Below are 21,836 nucleotides of genomic sequence, written 5' to 3' on the forward strand. Positions count from 1 at the left end.
ATACAAATCAAAACCACAATGCGATATCACCTCACACCAGTCAGAATGGCTAAAATCAACAAGTCAGGAAATGACAGATGCTGGAGAGGATGCGGAGAAAGGGGAACCCTCCTACACTGTTGGTGGGAATGCAAGCTGGTGCAACCTCTCTGGAAAACAGCATGGAGGTTCCTCAAAATGTTTAAAATAGAACTGCCCTATGACTCAGCAATTGCACTATTGGGTATTTACCCTAAAGATACAAATGTAGTGATCCAAAGGGGCACGTGTACCCGAATGTTTATAGCAGCAATGTCCACAATAGCCAAACTATGGAAAGAACCTAGATGTCCATCAACAGATGAATGGATCAAGAAGATGTGGTATATATACACAATGGAATACTATGCAGCCATCAAAAGAAATGAAATCTTGCCATTTGCGACAACATGGATGGAACTAGAGCGTATCATGCTTAGCGAAATAAGTCAAGCGGAGAAAGACAACTATCATATGATCTCCCTGATATGAGGAAGTGGTGATGCAACATGGGGGCTTAATTGGGTACGAGAAGAATAAATGAAAGAAAATGGGATTGGGAGGGAGATAAACCATAAGTGACTCTTAATCTCACAAAACAAACTGAGGGTTGCTGGGGGGAGGGGGTTTGGGAGAAGGGGGTGGGATTATGGACATTGGGGAGGGTATGTGCTTTGGTGAGAGCTGTGAAGTGTGTAAACCTGGTGTTTCACAGACCTGTACCCCTGGGGATAAAAATATATGTTTATAAAAAATAATAAATTATATAAAAAAATTATCCATCTATATATCTATGTCTATATCTAGATATTATCTATCAATCTACCTATCTATCCTCTATCTATAGCACATCTTCCTTATCCATTTGTCAGTTGATGGACATTTGGGCTCTCTCCATAGTTTTTCTATTGTTACTAATACTGCTCTAAACACTGGAGTGCACGTACCCCTTCACTGTGTATTTCTGTATCCTTTGGTAAATAAATAAGTACTAGGGAAATTACTGGATCATAGGGTAGTTCTATTCTTAGCTTTCTGAGGAACTGCTATACTGTTCTGCAGAGTTGTTGTACCAGTGCACCACCAGTGGTGGTGCATCCCCACCAGAGTGCAAGAGGGCTCCCCTTCCTCCACATCCTGCCCAACCCTCTTGTTTCTTGTGTTGTTAAGTTTAGTCATTCTGACAGGTGTGAGGTGGTGTATTATTGGGTTTTGATTTGTATTTCCCTGATGATGAGTGATGTGAGCATCTTTTCATGTGTCTGTTAGCCGTTTAACATAAATGGAGAGAGAAACCCCTGGATGTCTTCTTTGGAAAAGTGTATATTCATGTCTTCTGCCCATTTCTTAACTGGATTATTTGTTTTTTTGGGGGGGCTGTTGAATTTGATAAACTCTTTATAGATTTTGGATCCTAACCTTTTATCAGTTTGCAAAAATCCTCTCTCATTTTATAGGCTGCCTTTTAGTTTTGTTGATTTTTTTTCCTTTGCTGTAAAAAAGCTTTTTATCTTTTTAAAAAAGATTTTATTTATTGACACAGAGAGAGAAACCAAGAGAGGGAACACAAACAGGGGGGGTGCGAGAGGGAGAAACAGCTTCTTGCAGACAGAGCATGGAGCCTGACATGGGGCTCGATCCCAGGACCCTGGGATCATGACCTGAGCTGAGGGAAGACACTTAATGACTAACCACACAGGTCCCCCTAAATACTTTTTATCTTATGAACTCCCAGTGGTTCACTTTTGCTTTTGTTTCTTGAGCCTTTGGAATCATATCTAGCAAGAAGTTGTTGGGGCTAAGGTCAAAGAGGTTGCTGCCTGTGTTCTCCTCTAGGAGATAGTTTCCTGTATTATATTTAGGTACTTAATCCATTTTGAATTTGTTTTTGTGTATGGTATAAGTAGGTGGTCCAGTTTCATTCTTCTGCCTGTTGCTATCCAGTTTTCCACACACCATTTGTTGAGGAAACTTTTTACCTTTTTAAAAAAATATTTGTGGAATAAGTCAAGCAGAGAGAGTCAGTTATATGGTTTTGCTTCTTTGTGGAACATAAGGAATAACACAGAGGACATGGGGAGATGGAGAGGAGAAGGGAGTTGGGGGAAATTGGAGGGTGAGAAGAAGCATGAGAGACTATAGATGCTGAGAAACAAACTGAAGGTTTTGGAGGGGAGGGGGTGGGAGATTGAGTGAGCCTGGTGGTGGGTATTATGGAGGGCACGTATTGCATGGAGCACTGGGTGTGGTGCATAAACAATGAATTCTGGAACACTGAAAATAAATTTTTTAAAAGATTTTATTTATTTATTTGTCATAGAGAGAGAAGCGAGAGCAAGCACAGGCAGACAGAGTGGCAGGCAGAGGCAGAGGAAGAAGCAGGCTCCCCGCCAAGCAAGGAGCCCGATGTGGGACTTGATTCCAGGACGCTGGGATCATGACCTGAGCCGAAGGCAGCCGCTTAACCAACTGAGCCACCCAGGCATCCCCTGAAATGAAATTTTAAAAAAATAAAAGGAATTTAAAACATGTTATTTTTTAAAAAATTATTTATAGGAGAGAGAGAGAGAGAGAGAGGGAGAGAGAGAGAGAGAAGGATCATAGGCAAATGGAGTGGCAGGCAGAGGGAGAGGGAGAAGCAGGCTTTCTGCTGGGCAGAGAGCCTGATGCAGAGCTTGATCCCAGGATATTGGGACCATGACCTGAGCCACCCAGGCACCCTGAGACTGTTTTTTTTCCATGGGACATTCTTTCCTGCTTTGCCAAGTTTAATCAACTGTATAGTTGTGGGTTCATTTCTCTGTTTTCTATTCTGTTCCATTGATCTATATCTCTATTTTTGTTCTAGTACTATACTAACTTGATGACTACAGCTTGGTAATGTAACTAAAAAATCCACAATTGTAGATGCCTCCCATTTTGTTTTTCTTCTTAAGATTTGCTTTGGCTACTCGGGGTCTTTGGTGGTAACATACAAAATTTAGAATTGTTTTTTCTAACTCTGTGAACAATCCTGGTGGAATTTTTTGAAGATTATTTCACTACAAAATTAAGGGTCCATATCTGGGCTCTCTACTCTTTTCCACTGGTCTCTATGTCTGTTTTGGTGCCAGTACCATGCTGTTGTAGTGATCATAGCTTTGTAATAAAGCTTGGAATCAGGCCACATCATGCCCCCAGTTTTGTTTTTCTTTTTTAATATTTCCTTAGGAGTTTGGCATCTCTTTTGGTTCCATACAAATTTTAGAATTGTTTGTTCCAGCTCTTTGAAAAATGCCAGTTGGATTTTGATCGGAATGGCATTGAAAGTATAGATTGCTCTAGGCAGTATAGACATTTTTTAAAAAAGATTATTTATTTATTTATTTATTTGAGAGAGTGAGATCACAAGTAGGCAGAGAGAGAGAGAGAGAGAGAAAGAGAGAGCGGGAAGCAGGTTCTCCACTGAGCAGAGAGCCGGACATGGGGCTTGATGCCAGGACCCTGAGATCATGACCTGAGCTGAAAACAGAGGCTTAACACATTGAGCCACCCAGGCACCCCCCAGTATAGACATTTTAACAAAGTTTATTCTTCTGATCCATGAGCATGGAATGCTTTTCCATCTTTCTGTATCTTCTTCAATTTCTTTCTTGAGTGTTCTGTAGTTCCTTAAGTACATATCCTTTACCTCTTTGGTTAGGTTTATTCCCAGGTGTCTTATGGTTCTTGGTGCTATAGTAAATAAAATCGATTCTCTAATTTCACTTTCTGTATTTTCATTGTTAGAATATAACAAATCAACTGATTTCTGTACATCGATTTTGTATCCTTTCATGTTACTGAATTGCTGTATGAGTTCTAGTAGTTTGGGGTAGAGTCTTTTTGGTTTTCCATATAAAGTATCATATCATCTGCAAAGACAGATAGTTTGACTTATTCATTGTCAGTTTGAATGCTTTTTATTTCTCTTTGTTGTCTGATTGCTGTTGCTAGGACTTCTAATACTATGTTGAACAAGAGTGGTGAGAGTGGGCATCCTTGTCGTGTTCCTGATCTCAAAGGGGAAGTTGTTAGCATTTCTCCATTGAGAATGCTATTTGCTGTGGGATTTTCATAGATCTATTTTATGAAGTTTAGGAATGTTTCCTCCATCCTGTACTTTGAAGCATTTTAATCAGGAACAGATGCTGTATCTTGTCAAATGCTTTCCATTGAGAGGACCATGTGGTTCTTCTCTATTCTCTTATTGATTTGTTCTATCACCTTGACTGATTTGCGAATGTTGAACCACCCAAGGATAAATCCCATCTGGTGATGATGGATAATCTTTTAAACATAGTGTTGGATCCTATTAGGTCGGATCTTGTTGAGAATCTTAGCAGTCATATTCATCAGGGATATTGGTCTGATATTCTCCTTTTGGATGGGGTCTTTGCCTGGTTTTGGGATCAGGGTAAACCTGGCTTTATTAAAAAAAAGTCTAGAAGTTTTCCTTCTCCTTCAATTTTTTGAAATAGCTTCAGGAGAATAGATATTATTTCTTCTTTGAATGTTTGATAGAATTCCCCAGGGAATCCGTGAGGTCCTGGACTCTTGTTTTTGGGAGGTTTTTGACCACTGCTTCAATCTAGTTACTAGATATCAGTCTATTCAGGTTTTCAGTTTCTTCGTGATTTAGTTTTGGAAGTTTATAGGTTTCCAGGAATGCATTCATTTCATCTAGGTTGCTTAACTAATTGGCATATAATTGTTTATAATAATTTCTGATGCTTGTTTCTATTTCCTTGGTGTTACACATGATATTTCCCTCTTCATTCATAACTTTTTAATTTGAATTTTCTCTCTTTTTTCTTTTGGATTAGTTTGGCCAATGGTTTATTGATCTTATTGATTCTTTCAAAAAAAACAGCTTCTGGTTTTGTTGATGTCTTCTACTGCATCTCTAGTTTCTATCTCATGGATCTCTGCTCTAACCATGATTATTTCCCTTCTTGTCTGTGGGGTTGGCTTAATTTGTTGTTGATTCTCCCATTCTTTAAGGTGTAAGGATAGCTGGTGTAGTGTGGATTTTTCCTTTTTTTTCAATTGTCCACTATTTTTTAAAAATTTCTTTTCAGGGTAACAGTATTCATTGTTTTTGCAAAAAAAAAAAAAAAGTTGGATGGCTATGTGTTTCCCTCTTTAAGACCACCTTTGCTGTAGCCCATAGGTTTTGGACTGAAGTGTCCTCATTGTCATTGTTTTCATGAATTGTAAGTTCTTTGATGTCCTTCCTGGTTGATCCAAACGTTCTTAAGCAAGGTTGTCCCTAGCCTCCAGGTGTTTGAATTCCTTCCAAACTTTTTCTTGTTATTGAGTTCCAGTTTCAAAGCATTGTGGTCTGAGAATACTCAGGGAATAATCTCAATATTTTGGTATTGGGCAAGTCCTGATCTGTGACCCAGTATGTGGTCTATTCTGGAGACAGTTCCTTGTGTGCTCAAGAAGAATGAGTATTCTATTGGTTTAGGGTGGAATATTCTGTATATATCTACGATGTCAATCTGGTCTGATGTGTCATTCAATGCTCTTGTTTCTTTATTGATTTTCTGCTTGGATGATCTATTACCAAGAGAGGTGTGTTAAGGTCCCCTACTATTAATGTATTCATATCAATATGACTCTTTATCTTGATTAACAGTTGTCTTATGTAGTTGGGTTCAGGTGGCACATTGGTAGCATAAATATTGGTATTGATGGCATAAATATTTACAAATGTTATATCTTCTTGGTGGATAGACCCTTTTAGAATGATGTAGTGGCCTTCTTTATCTCTGACGACAAGTCTCTAGTTTAAAATCTAACTTATCTGATATGAGAATCACTACCCCAGCCTTCTTTTGAGGCCTATTGCAGGAAAGAGTCTTCTCCATCCCTTCACTTTCAGACTGGATGTATCCTTAGGTTCAAAATGGGTCTCTTGTAGACAGCATATAGATGGGTCCTGTCATTTTATCCAGTCTGCAGCCCTGTGCCATTTGATGGGAGCATTTAGGCAGTCACATTGAGAGTGATTCTTTTTTTTAAATTTATTTTCAGCGTAACAGTATTCATTATTTTTTTCACCACACCCAGTGCTCCATGCAATCCATGCCCTCTATAATACCCACCACCTGGTACCCCAACCTCCCACCCACCCCCGCCACTTCAAAACCCTCAGATTGTTTTACAGAGTCCATAGTCTCTCATGGTTCACCTCCCCTTCCAATTTCCCCCAACTCCCTTCTCCTAACTCCCCTTGTCCTCCATGATATTTGTTATGCTTCACAAATAAGTGAAACCATATGATAATTGACTCTCTCTGCTTGACTTATTTCACTCAGCAAAATCTCTTCCAGTCCCGTCCATGTTGCTATAAAAGTTGGGTATTCATCCTTTCTGATGGAGGCATAATACTCCATAGTGTATATGGACCACGTTTTTCTTATCTACTAGTCCGTTGAAGGGCATCTTGGTTCTTTCCACAGTTTGGCGACCGTGGCCATTGCTGCTATAAACATTGGGGTACAGATGGCCCTTCTTTTCATGACATCTGTATCATTGGGGTAAATACCCAGGAGTGCAATTGCAGGGTCATAGGGAAGTTCTATTTTTAATTTCTTGAGGAATCTCCACACTGTTCTCCAAAGAGGCTGCTCCAACTTGCATTCCCACCAACAGTGTAAGAGGTTTCCCCTTTCTCCACATCCCCTCCAACACATGTTGTTTCCTGTTTTGCTAATTTTGGTCATTCTAACTGGTGTAAGGTGATATCTCAATGATGGGCAGGGGGTACAAATGGCGGGGAAGTAGGAGGAGGCGCCTTTTTAACCTGTACCCTAAAGTGACCTGATTACCTACCAAAGAACTCCGATCACCCATTAAATCAGCCTGAGATCAGAATTATACACATCTGGATCTCTACAGGGGCAGAAGACACCAGTGGGCAGGTAAATTGGAGTGGGAACAGCAGACTTATATCGGAAGATAAACAAAAGTGGGAGGGAGCCACCAGAGGCGACCAGTTCGAAAGTAATACCCCCAATACGAGCGAGAGTGCCCTGCATCTGGGGACCAGCATTAAGTTGGAGACTGGTTGAAAGCACTCCAAAAGAGCAAAGTATCGTGGTGGGAGGGATATTGTTGGAATCGGGGTGGCTAGGGACAGGGGCTTAAGTCCCTGGTCCCAGGACCGCCTCCTCTTGTGCTGAGCCAGAAAGTGTGGTGGAGAAACCAGGTCTTGGTTCCTAAGCCACCAGCACACCTGAGGGGTCTGGTTCCTGTGAGGGGCTGGGAGCCATGCCAGATGGCAGAACACGCAAGCCCTGCTATAGAGCCTGAGATGTGCATGCCCCTCATCCTCCCCTGAGAGAGGTACAAAGGCTTAGCTGGTGTCATTTGATACGCGCCATTGTTTCAGAGCCTAAGGTGCGTGCACCAAACTCTCCTCCCAGAGAGGTGTGTGAAGGCCCAGCCTGATGCTTTTGGACCTGTGCCCGTTCTCAGAGCCTGAAATGCGTGCGCGACCCACAGCCTCCCCTGAAAGAGGTGCATACAAGCTGGGTGCTCTTAGACCCAGAAAGACCAGGCACTCCCAGCCCGGGCCAGCGGGAAAATCTCAGTGTGCGATCACTGCTTGGAACCTCTCTGGTGGTCTGGAGCTGCCCAGACAGCTGCCGCTGCCATGACTTTGGGTACAAGCAAAAGATCCTGTGTCCCCAGGGACTGCGACTCGGAACCTGCTCTGCCAGTGGCCAAGGGGGAATTTATTTGGGCCCTGCAGCCAGACTGAGGCTTCTCTCTGAGAGGGAGGGCAGGGTGCAGTTTGTTTTCCTCTAAAACTACAAAAACCATCAAAAGTGGTCAAGGTGAGAGAAAAAAAAAAGTGAACAAACATAAAAACCGCCAGAGAACAAAAGCCTGAAAAAAACCAGTTCCCCCAGAACCCACCCCCTTGAGGGGGGGGGCGGTAGGACTTAACTCAGGGAACATCATTAACTGAAAACCCACGTGGCAGGCCCCTCCCCCAAAAAACAAACCAAAAAAGGAAAAACAAAAAAGGATGACAAGAGAACAACCACCACTACTTCATAGGAAAACTTTTATTTTTTACTCGTTCCCACTCTTCTGGTTCTTTTTTTTTATATATAGATAATTTTTTTAACCTATTTACCATCACAATGAGCTGTATAGTACATCAAATTCCATAATAATCTTCTAACCTGAACTTTTTGATAATACACCTATGTTTTTCTTTTGCATTTCTATTTTTCTAATTTCTTTTTTTAAAATTTTAGTTTAGTGTAGTCTAGTTTATTCCTTTTTATTTTATTTTCTAATATTCATATAGAGTTAAACTTCAAAGTAATCCCCTTTCCCCAATCAATACTACCCCTATAGGTAAACCAATTTTTAATCCCCCTTTATCTTAGGAAAGTTGAGTCCTTTAAAAAAGATATCAAGATACATCCAGGAAGAATCAAAACAACGTTCCTTGCCCACACTGAGAACTTATAACCACTCTCCCATCTTTTTCTTCCACCACTGTTTCTGTGTTTTTGTGTTTGTCTCGATAGTATATAAATCTTACACTTGGGGTTCTTTTTGACGAATTATTCCTTTATTTGCATATATATTTTTTTCTCTTGTCATATACTTTTATCAGTCTTTTTATTTGTCTGTTTTTGTTTGTCTACTTCATAAATCTTACCTTGGGTCCCATCTGGGCTGAACCTTCTCTTTCATCTTCCCTTTCTTTCCTGTCTCTCTCTTTTTTTTTCTTTTTCTTTTCTTTTGTCTCTCATTTGGGTGGGGAATCCTGATTGCTCAGAAGTGTTCCAGGGTGCCCCTTGACTGCACCACGGTCAATACATCCAGCTACATCTGTTCAGTCATCTCTTACCAAAATGACTAGGAGAAGGAATGCCCAACAGAAGAAAAATACAGAGGATGGACCTTCTGCAACAAAGCTAATGGTTATCAGCATAGACAATATGTCAGAAAGAGAATTCAGGCTAACAATTATCCAAGCAATAGCTAGGTTGGAAAAAGCCATGGATGACCAAATGGAATTGATTAGGGCCGAGCTGAAAGCCACCAGAGATGATGTCCACAATGTTAGGGCAGAGCTAAAAGCTACCAGGGCTAATGTTAACAATGCTCTCAATGAGTTCCAATCTAATCTAAATTCTCTCAAAGCTAGGGTAACTGAGAGAGAAGATAGAATTAGTGATCTGGAGGACAAACAGAGAGAAAGGATTAGGAGGAAGCCTGGAACAAACAGCTTATAAACCACGAAAACAGAATCAGGGAAATAAATGATGCCATGAAAAGTTCCAACATCAGAATTATTGGAATCTCTGAAGGAGAGTGATTCTTGAGAGATACATTTTTATTGATATCGTGTTGCCTGTGAAGTCTTTGTTTCTATAGACTGTCTCTGTAAATTCCTGTTCTATGACACTCTTGGGTTCTTTCTTCTTTTATTAACCCCCATTAATATTTCTTGTGGTGCTGGATTTGTGGTACATACTCTTTTAAACCTTGCTGTCTTGGAAGCTCTTTATCTTTCTCTTCATTCTGAATGTCAGCCTTGCTGGATAAACTTTTCTTGGATGCACATTCTTTTCTTTCAGTGCCATGAATACATATTGACAGCTCTTTCTGGCTTGCCAGGTTTCTGTACACAGGCCTAACATTATTCTGATGGGCCTTCCTCTGTATGTAAGGAATCTCTTTCCCTTAGCAGCTTTCAAGAGCTCCTGTCCACAATTATGATTCATCAGTTTCACAATCAGGTGTCATGTGGTCTTTCTAGATTGTGTGATCTTGGGGGCAAACATTTCTGCCTCTAGGATACGAACACTGGTTCCATATCCCACATTGGGAATTTTTCATGGAGAATTTATTCAACTATATCTTCTAGTCTTCTTTATTTCTCCTCCCTCTCAGGGTTTTCAGTCATTCTGATATCAGAACTTTCCATGGCATTATTTATTTCCCTAATTCTGTTTTCATGGCTTTTAAGCTGTTTGTTCCAGGCCTCCTCCTGATCTTTTTTCTCTATCAGTTTGTCCTCTAGATTACTAATTCTATCTTCTGTCTCAGTTACCCTATCTGTAAGAAAATTTAGATTAGATTGGATCTCACTGATAGCATTTTAGCTTCTTCCATGTTGGCTTTCACTTCTTCCCTAATCTATTCCATGGTGTCATTAATGGTTTTCTCCAATCTAGCCTTTGCCTGGGTAATTGTTAGCATGAATTCCCTTTCGAATATAATGTTTATGTCCATATCCAATAGCTCTAATGGAGAGGGGATTGTCTCTGAATTTTTGCACTGTTGGGCCTCCCTCCTCCTAGTCATTTTGGTGAGAGATGGCTGAGGGTATGTGTAGCTGAATTTATTAACCATGATCCAGGCAAGGTGCACCCTGGAATGCTTCTGAGCAATCAGGAGTCCCCACCGAAAAGAAGGAAAAAAGAAAAAAAAGAAGGAGAGAGATACAGGAAAAAAAAAAAAAGAAAAAAAAAAGAGAATACCTAGCCAGAATGTGCCCCAAAGGTAAAATTTATAGAGTATATAAAAAAATGGACAAACAAAAAGACTGACAAAAAGAAATGACAATAAAAAGAAGAACATAGCCAAAATGCACCCCAAGTATAAGATTTTTATACTATCAGAAGAAAAACAAATACACAGAAACACTGAGAGAAGAAAAAGATGGAAGGGTGATTATAAATCCTCAGTGTTTGTGAGGAAGGTTATTTTGATTCTTCCTGGGTGTGTCTTGATATCTTTGTTAAAGGACTCAACTTTCCCAAGATAAAAGGGGGCTTAAAACTGGTTTATACATAGGGGTAGTATTGATTGGGGAAAGAGGATTACCTTGAATTTTATCTCAATATGAATATTAAAAAAATAGAAAATCATAATAAAAACAGATATATGTATAAAAAAGTTCAAGTTATAAGGTTAATACAGATTTTTTTGTATTGAACCTCTCGTTGTGATGTAAGTAGGTTATAAAAATTTCAAAAAATTAAAAAGAATGAGAATAGTGAGAATGAATTAAAAATGAAAATTGTATCACTACGTCTGTATCTTTAGGGTAAATACCCAATAGTGCAATTGCTGGGTCATAGGGCAGTTCTATTTTCAACATTTTGAGGAACCTCCATGCTGTTTATAGCAGCAATGTCCACAATAGCCAAACTATGGAAAGAACCTAGATGTCCATCAACAGATGAATGGATCAAGAAGATGTGGTATATATACACAATGGAATACTATGCAGCCATCAAAAGAAATGAAATCTTGCCATTTGCGACAACATGGATGGAACTAGAGCGTATCATGCTTAGCGAAATAAGTCAAGCAGAAAAAGACAACTATCATATGATCTCCCTGATATGAGGAAGTGGTGATGCAACATGGGGGCTTAAGTGGGTAGGAGAAGAATCAATGAAACAAGATGGGATTGGGAGGGAGACAAACCATAAGTGACTCTTAATCTCACAAAACAAACTGAGGGTTGCTGGGGGGAGGGGGTTTGGGAGAAGGGGGTGGGATTATGGACATTGGGGAGGGTATGTGCTTTGGTGAGTGCTGTGAAGTGTGTAAACCTGGTGATTTACAGACCTGTACCCCTGGGGATAAAAATATATGTTTATAAAAAATAAAAAATTAAAAAAAAATGAAAATTTTATCTATGACATATACAGGTTTTAGTCCAATACCAGGAGCTTAATATTTTCTTTTTCCCTGATATTAGGGTTTTACAGTTTTATGGGGTTATCCTCTTGGTTTGTTTTGTTTGTTTTTGTTGTTGTTGTTGTTGTTGTTGGATGGCTTTCTGGGAGAGGGGCCTGCTGCTTGTTTTTTAGGCAGTCTTGCTATAATTGAGTCCTCCTGCCCCCTATCAAGGGGCTGGGCTCTGAGAAAACTGGTTTTTCAGGCTTTTGTTCTCCGGATGTCCCCCCCCCCCACCATTGGTGGCTTTTGGTGGTTCTTCGGAGGTTTAGAGGAAAGCAAACTGCCCCCAGACTTCTGTCTCAGAGGTAAGCCTCAGTCCGTTCCCCTCTGGGTGGTCCAGAGCACACAGACTCCCCCTCTGGCACCTCCCACTGGCAAAGCACGTCCCCAGCCACAGTCTTAGGGGTCACAGGAGCTATTGCTTATCTCTACCGGTGCTACTAAAACCTCAGAGAATCTTAATCCAGAAAGCCCACTCTCCAGTGCTTGCCTTTGCCACAGCAGTCTGGGCAGGTCCAGACTACTGGAAAGAACTCAACCAGAGATAGCACACTGAGATTTTCACGTTTTCTGGGCTGGGAGTGTTCAGACTCTTGCTGGTCCTAGAGAGCACTGGCTAACGCCCAGACGGACCTCTCTCAGGGGAGGGTGTGGAGTGCAACTCAGACCCCAGTTGTGCATCGTGCATTCAGAGTGCAAAAGACAGTGGTTTTAGAGAGCACCACCCAGACACTCTCATGTGCACCTGCACCTCAGATACCAAGGCCTGGATGCTTTGCTGCACTCTCTCTGGCACAGTGCTGGCAGTGGCTGTCCTGGGTCTATGGGCTTAAGCCTGTGCCAATAACTGCCCTATTCCACCAATTTCCCCTTAAGATCTTTTGCTGTTTTAGAGTTCTTTGAACCAGACTCCAAGTTAATGCTAGTCCCCAGTCACAGGGAACTCTTGTATTGGGGTATTACTTTCCAATGGGTTGCTTCTGGTGGCTCCCTCCCCCTTCTGTTTATCCTCTGATATCAGTCCGAGCATTCCCACTCCACTTTACCTATCCACTGATGTCTGCTATCCCAGTAGAGATCAGGAAGTGTATAATCCTACATCTTAGGCTGATTTCATGGGTGTTCAGAATGTTTTGGTAGATAATCAGCTCACTTTAGAGGACTGATTGAAACAGCATCTCCTACTTCTCCACCATCTTGCCCCCCTCTAGAGCATGTTGTTCTGCCACAAATCTGATATATCTTCCCTAGTAGGTTAAGCACTTTTTCCCTTGCTCCTTTCAAGATTCTTTCCTTGTTTATTTTGTGAATTTGACTATGATATACCTTGGCAATGGTCAACTTTTTTTTTTTTAATTTAAGGGAGTTGTCTGTGCTTCTTGGATTTTGATATCTGTATCCTTCCCCAGATTAGGGATGTTTTCAGCTATAGTTTGCTCAAATATATCTTCTGCCATTTTTGCTCTCTCTGCATCATCTGTACTACTGTGATACAAATTTTATTGTTTTAATAAGTCACTGATTTCCCTAAGTCTATCTTAATGATTCCATTACCTTTCTTTTCCTCTTTTTTTTCAACTTCATTCTTTTCCATAATTTTATCTTCTATATCACTGATTTCATCCTCTGTTTCATTCATCCTCATTTTTATGGCCTTCATTTGTTTTTGCATCTCAGTTATAGTATTTTTAATTTCAGACTGACTAGATTTTAGTTCTTTAGTGTCTTGCTCTTTTTTCAAGCCCAGCTAGTTTCCTTATAATTTTTTTTTTCATCATTAGGAGAGAGTTTTATTTTAAAAGTGTCAACTTAAAATGCAAAAATGTCCGTTAAACATCACAATTAAACATGCCAAAGGAGAAGCCATGTTGTCAAAATGCCCACTTAACCCACCCAAACATCTCAAACCCACCCTTTGCTGATCTTATATAACCCCATTTTTTAAAGTTTTTTTTTTTCTTTTTTTTAAACAAGAGAAAGTAGACAGGTACATGTTGGTAAATGCTAACTGTCCATATTCACATAGAGACACAGTGTAATCTCTGAGCCCAATATACAGAGAAAGGAGGAAAAAAGCTAGAATTCTATGCACTACTACACAGGGGCCTAGCACCCTCCAGCTTCTAGCAGAGCTAAGAGAGCAGAAGGTTTTTCTTTTTTCCCACAGAGCACGGTGGTGTTGATTCCATAAAGTTTTTGTTTTTGTTGTGACAGGAAGGGACAAAAATGAATTTGGAACAAAAAGGGGTAGAGATTCTTTTCCCACTGTATTCTGCTCAAGGTATTTCCCCCCAAAATAAGTTGAGAACCATGGTATAAAGGGAAAGAAAAAGGAGACTTCAAAAAACAGGGCGAATGAGCACAAGAGGAGAAAAGAAAAAGAAAAAGGAAAAAAAAAAGAAAGACGGCAACTTGCTCCCAGGGACTGAAGAAAATTAAAAAAGGAAGGTTGGAATCCATGAGTGTTCCATTAGTCATCTTCCCCTTCATCCTCCTCTCCTTCCTCCCCCTCATCATCATCTTCATCTTCTTCACCTTCATCCTCATCTCCTTCTTCATCAATATCTTCCAATCCTTCTTCTTCTTCATCATCATCAACATCCTCTTCTCCTTCCCCTTCTTCATCATCCATATCGGGAACCAAGTAGTACTGTAATGGATTTGGCCAAATATTATCTTTGATGACTTCTCCTAACTCATCTGCACCTGCATCAGAATGGTCAGTAAACCAGGTGAAGAAGCTCTCTGGTTCCTCATGCTGTCTCTTCCTGCTGGTTTTATTCTGTGTTTGACTTGAACGTTTCACAGCATGGCCCCCAAATGCCAGTCTTCGCTCCCGCCTCAAATGAACAAACCGAGACAGCCCCCTGCCCCCAAGCCAGGGCAGACGTCAACATCCCAGCACTTGCATAGAGGAGAAAAAGAACAGCAAGAAGCAATTGAACATATTGATGAAGTACAAAATGAAATAGACAGACTTAATGAACAAACCAGTGAGGAGATTTTGAAAGTAGAACAGAAATATAACAAACTCCGCCAACCATTTTTTCAGAAGAGGTCGGAATTGATCGCCAAAATCCCCAATTTTGGGGTAACAACATTTGTCAACCATCCACAAGTGTCTGCACTGCTTGGGGAGGAGGATGAAGAGGCGCTGCATTATTTGACAAGAGTTGAAGTGACAGAATTTGAAGATATTAAATCAGGTTACAGAATATATTTTTATTTTGATGAAAACCCTTACTTTGAAAATAAAGTTCTCTCCAAAGAATTTCATCTGAATGAGAGTGGTGATCCATCTTCAAAGTCCACTGAAATCAAATGGAAATCTGGAAAGGATTTGACGAAATGTTCAAGTCCTTATAATTTTTTTAAATTTTAGTTCAAACATCTCTCATCTGTATTGATTAAATCCTTGGCCATGAGTTCTATTTCCTGTTCTTCATTTTAGGGTGAATTTCTTTGTCTTGTCATTTTGTCCAGAAAAGAAAAAGAAAAACAAACAAACAAAAAGAAAAAAGAAAAACTAGATCCTGTGTGTGTTTTGGTTTGCTTATTAAAAGAAGATAGATCCAAAAATGAAACAAAATGAAATGAAAAAATATATAAAAAGATATGTAAAAATAAAAATTAAAAATAACATTAAAAAAGAAAAAGAATTAAAAAATACTTTTAAATAAAGTATTAACCATAAAATAAAAATAAAAGTAAAAAGGAAGCTAGATCTAGTTGGTTTGTATGAGTTTTTGTGCTGGTCTTCTGGGGGTGGGGCTCGTTGCACCGATTATCAGGGGGATTTGCCCTACTGGAGATGCACCTGCAGGGCACAGGGGGCAGGACTTAGTCCAAGCATATCTGCCTCCACTGGGTGATGCTATTTTGCTCCCTGATGTCTTTTAGGATTGATGGGTGAGATAAAAATGGCAATACCCACCTCTCCAGTCCTGGGGCTGAAAGTCTCCACCCCACCATTCTTAAGGAAACCCTCACAGAAGAGTAATCAACCACTCCACATGTGTCTCCACCTTCCACCAGATCCCTGCCTTTACCTGCCTGTGTCCAAGCTGTTCTGTTTCAGGCGTGTGACTGGTTTCAAAACTCCAAATTTTAGGCACTTCCACAGTGGGAGGACCTGCACTGATCTACTGGGGGAGAGTCTCATCACACTTTTTCTGTTTGCCATCTTCTGCCAGGATATTGGTCACACAACCATTCAGTGGTTTGGAGTTTATGTCAAAGTGGAGCATAGAGCTGGACCCCAGGCTTCCTGTCCTCTGCTGGAAACCTGCTCCTATGCCTGAGGACATTGGTGTCACCTGTTCTTCTAGTAAAGCAAGGGATCCTAAGAGGATCAGGTCCACTCCTAGGTCTGTGCTCTGCTTCCCCACCTGTGCTTCTTTAAGTCAGGCATAACTCTTGTGATGGTGGACTTCTAAAATTTCAGATTTTGAGCACTGATTCTTATAATACTTTGTGGTAGTGTCCAAAAGCAGGACTCCCTCCTCTCCACAGTACCCACAGCTATATCTCCCTCAGATCAACTTTCCACACCTCCTACCTTCCAGAAGGTGGTTGTTTTTCTACTTGTAGACTTTTAGCTTTGTTCTCTAAGAAGCTGGATTGTTTTTCTGGGTGTTCAGAATGATTTGATAATTATTCAGCTGTGTTTGAGGGATGAAGCGAGGTTAGGGTCCCCCTACTCCACTGCCATCTTAATTCCTCCCAACAAATGCAATTTCTAAAGGTGAGGATTGTACTCCACTTCCATTTCTCAAAAGTCCAAATCTAGTTGCCTTTACTTTGATGTGAACACACAGAGGTGGGTTTGAATTCTAGAAGTATTATTTCTTAGCTCTGTGTTCTTGGGAAGACTACTCAAAAGTTCTGAGTCTCAGTTTCCTCATTTGCAAAATGGGGAAATAGTTACTTCTTGGGACTATGATAAATATTAAGACAAAATATAAGGACCTCGTACATATTAAGTACTTCATAACTGTGTATTCCCTTCTCTTTCCATCAGAGCCAAAGAGTGGTGGAGACTTTAGTATATATTAGTCCTGGGAGGTCTCAAAAATCAAGTGTGTAAACCTGGTGATTCACAGACCTGTACCCCTGGGGATAAAAATATATGTTTATAAAAAATAAAAAATAAAATTTTTTTTAAAAAATCAGCCTGTATCAAAGAGGTATATGCTCTTGAGCATCCATATAGGTTCCTGTTACTAGAGTGAAACAAGAGAGGCTACTGATGAATGGCAGTGGTCTAGGATTTTGGCTACTGTTTTGTAGGCATTGGAATCATTTTCCTTACCACAAAACCTTCTTTTACCTCACTTTATACTTGGAAAACCTCAACTAAGCTGTTACTTCTAGAAACCCACTGTGATTTTGTTGGAGGGTTGTATCTTTTTAAGATGTCATTTTGTGGTTTTGTGGTGTAATTCTTATATGTTATAGAAAGAGTTTTTGATAAGCTCCATGAAATTTTTATTATTTGAGAAACCCATGATGGACAGGGAATCAAGAGACCTGGATTCTGGTCCCAGCTCTGATACTGACAGGCTGTATGAACTTAGGCTTCATTTTCCTAGTGGGTAAAATAACAATATCTAACATTTATTGAACTATTACTATGTGTCAGACCCTATTCTCATTGTTTTACTGAAATATTACATATGTATATGATTATTTAACACACAACAGTATTACTGTCCTTATTTTAAAGATAAAGAAATGAAGACCCAGGAAGCTTAAGTAACTTTCTCAGAGCCATAAAATGAGACAGATGGACTGTGTCTTAAAAGCATGTGCTCTTAACCCATGAACTGTACTGCTTTAATAGAATGAGAAGATCAGATTATACCAGCATTTTCTACACCTTGCTCCTGCTAACCTGTCCATAAGATAAGTTGTTTTAAAAAAAGAAAAAAAAATCTTCCGCTTAAGAAAAAAATATATAAGTTGTTTAAAACAACAAAAAATGGTTCTAAGGTAGTATATGTTGATACTACAAACATTGTGGAGATTCATAGTGAATTTTCATCTATTTAAGTCTCTGAGAAACCCTGCAACAAAGAGACTTGCTTATATTTGTTTAACCCAATGTTTCCCTAACCTGACCACGTATGTATGGATACCTATTAATGTCTGGTGGACTAGGGTTCATAGAACATAATTTGAGAAATGCTGATGTCAATTGGGAAAGTTAATTCTAACTCTGAAGTGTTTCCAACACTTAATAAAGATAGATGTGTGGACTGTGAAATGCAGCATTCCTTTCTGAGTCTTGAATTTGCTTTAATTGGAGAGGTGATGAAAAATGGGGTGTAAAAAATAGGACATAATTCAAGACTAGTCTGGGTTGCTATTTAAATGCTTGCTTCAAATAACTTTGTACATGTTGACAAAAAATACTTCATTTGCCCTTCACCTTTTCCTTTCCTCTCTCCTGCTGTGTTACATATTTTCACTTATTACTTTAAAGAAGAGACCTAAATCAGAGATGCTTGTTATGAAAGTAGGAGAAAGCCTTTTTAATACATGCAAAGCACAGCAGTTGTTTTCATGACAAATGCTGTCTGCTGTCAGAGGTGATGCCACATGGGCCAGGGCTTATGTGAAACACGTACAATTGATAGATAGCACATTGTTGGTCCTCCTGAAACCAGATGTCTCATCTTTTATTTATTTTTTGCAGTGTATCCAAGTCATTACGAATAGTTGTGGCAAACCAGGAGAGTAAATCAATTCAGAGGTCTCTAAAGTGCAACTGATTTCTTCCCTTCCTAGGAGGGAAGTGTAAAAAAACAACATGGTTTATGATCCACAGCTTCTCCAAGAGCAAAGATCTTATAAATGTCAGAGTGCTCTGTCTATAGCCCAATAGTGCAAAACTAACAAAACATTTGGGTGGTCTGTCTTTAAAATAGAGTCTGTATAGTACTTAGTGGTGGTTAGTGTCTTTTCTCCCCCTTTCTCTCTATCTCCTCCTCATCTCTCTCCTCTTTCCTCTCCCTCCCTCTTTTTCCTTTTCCCCCCTTTATCCTCCTTCTTTTTTCTCCCTTTTTCTTCTTCTCTCTCCCTTTTCCACATTTGCTTTCTCTCTCCCTATCTCTTTTTCTTTCCCCCCTCACACACACACATAGTATGGGACCCAGGTTTCTGTAGAATAAAAGCATGCTAAGCAGAGGAACCTTCTTACCATGCTGTCTCAGAACCGAGAGGACTCTGGTGCCCATGAGTAGAGAAGGGGGAGGATCTGGATAATTGCAGATCTTCTAGAAGGTTCTATAGATACAGGTTCCCTGCAATGTGGAGACCTATAGGAAATCAATATCAACAGTTTCCATTTCTTCCAATGCTTCCTTAGGGGACACCCACCAAGAAGCATATAGCACTCTTCATTCATGGACATTGTAGCCTTTTGTTAGGCAGTAACTTGTGACTTAGCAGGAACTTCTCGAGTGGCTAATTTTTTCTCTTATTGAAAATCTCCTACTGTACAAGCCAAATATGCTTTATAGTTTCAATTTCTACTCCTCACTTCTTGTCCATTCTTTTCCTGAAGTGTGACTTCTTTTCCTCAGTGTGAGAAAATGAGCCCTTATTACAATTGGCACTGATTTCTTCTATTAACCTAATCACAATATGTCCTTCTGGAGACAACAAGCCTACTTTCTTTTTAACTTTCAGTTGGCTGAAGCTATCACATGCTTTTACCAAACTGTTCTCACCAAGTTACATAGCCTCTTGTGTACAGATTAAAGGAAATGGTATGTACTTGTCTCTTACAGCATTCCTTTGCTGTCTTCCCCATAAACATTTTCTACTCCTTTATTCCTACCCCTCTTATTCTATGCCTGAAGATTACTATGGATTCCCCCCCCCCTTTTTAGTCTATTTGGGCTGCTATAACAAAATACTGGAGACTGGGTGGATTATAAACAAGAGAAATTTATTTCTCACAGTGCTAGAGGCTGATAGTCTAAGATTAGGTGGCTATTACACTTGGGTTCTGATATAGTCCCTCTTCTGGGGTGCAGACTGCCAACTTCACACTGTGCCTTCACAAGGTGATGGGGGCAAGGAATATCTCTTGAGCCTCTTTCATAAGGACACTAATTCTATTTATGAAGACCATGACCTTAAGACCTAAATCATCCCCCCAAATTCCCACCAGAAATACCATCTCATTAGGCATTAGGTTTTCAACATATGAAATTTGGGAAGAACACGAACATTCCGAGTGTAGCATCTCCACTTGGGTTTTTGGCCTTAAAATTTCTCCTGGGTTTTAACAAATCTTTTTCATTTGTCTTACACTGGACCTTCAGAATCTGGCTTTTCACTTAACTATTTATTCCTTCTCTAGTCTTGTCCCACCTCCCTCCTTTTTGTAGTCTCCCTCCCTATTTTAATTGGACACTTCTTTTTTGTGAGAATTATTTATTAATTTATTTTGAGAGAGAGAAAGAAGCGGGAGGGGCAGAGGGAGATAATTTTTCAAGAAGACTCCCCATTGAGCATGGATCCTGACATGGGGTTTGATCCCAAAACCCATGAGATCATTACCTGAACTGAAAGCAAGGGTTAGACACTCAACCCAGGCACCTATATAATTAGACACTTCTTGCTGTCTTCCCCTTCCTCCTTTTTCTCCAGCCACCCCTTAGCCATCTTCTATATCTTTATCTCTAGCAAGGATAACTGCTGGAGATAAATGCCTTCCTATCCTATATAAGAAAATAAGATTAGTTTTTTTGAGGATGGAAAAAAGCTCTGTGTGTGTGTGTGTGTGTGTGTGTGTGCATGTGTGTGTGTGTTAAAAATAACTTGTAATTACCATTTTAACAATTTTGAAGCACACAGTTTGGTATTGCTAACTATATTCACATTATTGTGCAACATTTCTGTAGAACTTTTTCATCTTGCAACACTAAAAACTGTATGTTTACTAAACAGTAATTCCTGCTCCACCTCCTCCCAACACATGTCATTCACCTTTTTACTTTCTGTTTCTATAATTTGATTACCATAGGTCTTTCATGTAAGTGGAATGATGTAGTATTTGTCCTTTTATGACTGAGTTATTTCATTTAGTGTAATGTCATCCATGTTGTGGTGTGGTGTCCTTTTTTCGAGAGAGAGATAGGGTATGAGGAGAGGGGAAAGGGAGAGAGAGAGAGACAATCCCAAGAGGGTTCTGTGTCCAGTGTGGAGCCTGATGCAGGTCTCTATCCCATGACCCTGAGTTCATAACATGAGCTAAAATCAAGAATCAGATGCTTAACTGACTGAGCCACCCAGGTGCCATAGGATATCCTTTTATTGAGGCTGCATAACATTTCATTTTGTGTAAATATCACAGGTTCTTATTCATCTATCTATGAACATTCCAGTTACTTGTACCTTTTGGCTATTTTGAATAATGCTGCAGTGAACATGGATGTGTAATTATTGCTTCAAGAACCTGCTCTGAATTATTTTTATATAAATCCAGAAGTGAGATTGCTGGATTAAATTATAGTAATATTTTTCATTTTTGGAGCATTTTCATAATGTCTGCACTATTTAACTTTCCCACCAGTATTGTGGAAGTGTTCCAACTTCTTTGTATCTTCATAAACATTTGTTATTTTCTGTTCTTGTTTAGTACTCATTCCAATAGGTGTGAGGTGCTATCTCATGGTTTTGATTTTATTTTCCCTTGTAGTTAGTGATGTTGAGCATCTTTTCACATACTTGTTTTGTTTTGTTTCATTTATTTTTATTTTATTTTTTTAAACTTGGAATACTGAAAAAACCTCATTGGTCATTTGTATATCTTCTTTGGAAAACTGTCTATTCAAGTCTTTTGGTGATTTTTAAAATCAGGGTTTTTGTTGTTGTTGTTGTTGAGTTCTTTATATGTTCTGCATGTTAGCCCTTTTTCAAATATATGATTTGCAAATATTTTCTATTCTCTAGGTTTCTATTTACCCTGTGAGATGTTTCTTTTGATGTACAGAAGTTTTTAAGTTTGATGTAGTCATATTTATTTATTTTTACTTTCACTGTCTGTGGTT

The 21,836-nt window shown here is 39.5% G+C and overlaps 2 pseudogenes across 2 annotated transcripts; one reads left to right on the forward strand and one right to left on the reverse strand.

Annotated features, from left to right (window-relative positions):
* Window positions 1-13,585: 13,585 nt before the first annotated feature.
* On the reverse strand, window positions 13,586-14,581 carry LOC309855911 (protein SET pseudogene; annotated as a pseudogene). Its single transcript has one exon. The product of its transcript is annotated as a protein SET pseudogene (transcript).
* On the forward strand, window positions 14,582-15,154 carry LOC309855912 (protein SET pseudogene; annotated as a pseudogene). The gene has a single exon. The product of its transcript is annotated as a protein SET pseudogene (transcript).
* Window positions 15,155-21,836: the final 6,682 nt, after the last annotated feature.

This window comes from Mustela nivalis, assembly GCF_964662115.1.
Source record: "Mustela nivalis genome assembly, chromosome: X".
NCBI lineage: Eukaryota > Metazoa > Chordata > Mammalia > Carnivora > Mustelidae > Mustela > Mustela nivalis.